Raw genomic sequence first — 2,680 nt, forward strand, 5'->3', positions numbered from 1 at the left:
CTTGTGGAATTTTTTTCTTTCATTCTAGCAGATAACACAATTGTATTTTAACTTTTTAAAATCGAAGTGTATGTATATTGTCATAAATGGTTATTCTTTAATAAACCTTTTTCTCCCCTCATTAGATTAAAAATTTTAAAAAAGAGCAAATTTAAGGCAGACTCAAAGAGGCCACTATTTAGGGAGCCCTTCCCTAGTGTCATAGAGTTTCCTCAAACTTTGTAACGTCTTCTAGCTCTATATAGTTTGTCTACCTTTCAGACTGGCCCTCTGGCTAAAGTTGACATGACCACATCTAGAAATTGCTAATCCTGTCAGCTTTGAAAAGCTGCAGGTAAAAAGCTTCTGGAAGCCATCACTACCCCCACTCTTTCCAAAATAAACAAAGCAATAAAAAACACATATTAGTTAAGGCCCAAACAAGAAAACAGAAACTACTATCCATTTTCAGAAGAAATAGAATTTTATGGAGGGAGTTTGTTATCAGTGTGTGGAGTGGCTGAGAAGCCAAACGGAATGGTTGGGTCATCAACCATGTTCATCAACACAGGGGAAACCATTACCACATGGCTCAGGGACAAAAGGAGAGGATGGTGTCACTGGAACCTAGAAGTGACCGGCTTCTGAGGCTGCCCAAAGCAGAGAGCGGAAGATACATACCCAGGTTCCTCCTTTTCTCCATCTCTCCCACTGGGCTAGCATGCAGTAGGCAGTAAATCATTATTTGTTAAGGGAATAATTAGCAAATTATCACCACTTCACTACTGTAAAACAAAACTTACATTGAGTACCAATGTCCAATAGAATGACTTGAGATGACACCCATCAATCATCTCTACTTCCACTGTCCCTCAGCTGCACCCTGACTGCCTTTATAATGAGATTGAGTTTGAGAGATGCTCTATCTCTGCTATAGATAACTCTGCTATCTTGTAAAATGAAAATTCTCATTCTTCATTTTAGCTTTCATCTTAGTTGGCCTTACTTATACAAAACTTTGCGTTTTGCCACCACAGAGGATTAGAAAATCTTGAGAAATGTAGTTAAGGAGGAGGTTGATTGGATTTAAAGATGCAGGATGTAGATGCATTTTTATGTAATCTGAGTGTAATTTTAGCATTGGCATCAATCTGACCCAGGAAATACTCTCATTCATTATGTGTAGACGTAAAACTCCCTTTGAACAAGAGATAATTAAGATAAGCGTGTCTTGTTCAGCTATTCCTTTAAGAGTTTATTTCTTAAAATGACAGCTGTTCCTTGGCTACAAACTTTTAGTTGGGTGGAGAGCATCACTTAATTAATCATTTGTGTACTTAGTGCATGGACTAATCATCTATAATGACCATTTGCAGTACTTTGGGACATTTGTAGCCTCAATTTCTTCTACTGGTAAATTTTATTAGTCATTCTCTTAAAAATATTATAACTTATGGGTCACCATGGAGAAAAATAATAATATTATGTATTAAACCCTACCTCTTGTAAGTGCTATGGAAAATGTCAAGTATTAAATACTTCTCAGTTGATAAGAAATTAACCTGGATAATATGACCTCACATTTGTATCTAATTATACATTTTCAAAGCATTTTCTAACCTTCTTTTTGCCTTCACAATAATTCTCTGAGGTAGCTAGGGCAGGTGCGGGTAACTGTGTTTTACAAATAAATAAACAGCAGTGCTTCAGTGCCCTCAGACCACTGTAACACATGAAGAACTTCCTTACTGTAAACTTCGTTTTCAGATTGGACTTTTTGTCCTGCTAATTAAATGTAGCACGTCCCGTAGGAGTCAAAATCAACTAGTGGACATTCAAGATGTTGAGATGTTTTACCCTGTTTTCGTGAATCAAGGAAAAACTAGACGAAAGAACAGACTTACTAGCAGTAGGCTTTAGGTGGCACATCTTTGCCAAGATAACAAACGTGTACCAAAACCTGACTTCAGTTAGGTTATATTTTAGAGTTTCATAAATTATTTGATAGTTTAATAATGATAAATTATGTTTTTACTTTGTAACATAACTTCTGATAAATCAAATCTCCCTTCATAATCTTTTCAATATCTCTTTTTTTCACTTCAATATCTCTTTATACCAGATTTCAATACACCAGTATGCATTTGCTGCTATTTAATGTAAGACGTTAAATAGTAAGTTACATGAAGACGTTAGTGTCTAGCAAGTGATAATGATAGGTAATATAGGTATCATCAAACATCTAAATAATTTTTAGTACATATCATAAGCTTAGTCCTTTCTTCACCTATTATTATTTCATTTATCATGTATGATTACTTCATTTCTTCACTGAGTGTCAATTAGTTTTGATGTGTATGTGTAGAAACTGCTGTACAGTTTAGCCTTATCTTTATTCTGTGTCTTCAAGCTACCTCATTTCTATAAAACAAATCTGTTCCCAGAAACTGTGAGCAATTTAAGCATAAAAACTTTGTGATCTTCATTCTCTTACTCCTAGAATAGCACCTGGTACCTGGCAGGTTAATGTCTGAGGAAATACGCATGGAAGAAATTTGAAATAAAAGTTGGCAGCCAAGTTGTTGTGGTGGGAAAGTTAATTTACAAATTTAATTTGTCTGTCAGTCCAATGTGGTTTTTTTAAGCAAACAGTTTTCCCGTTTATTCTGTTCCAAAAATAAAAATGCAATAATTATTTTAG

Source organism: Rhinolophus sinicus, chromosome 5 (genome assembly GCF_057876585.1).
Source record: "Rhinolophus sinicus isolate RSI-liver-muscle chromosome 5, RSI-T2T, whole genome shotgun sequence".
Classification (NCBI taxonomy): Eukaryota; Metazoa; Chordata; class Mammalia; order Chiroptera; family Rhinolophidae; genus Rhinolophus; species Rhinolophus sinicus.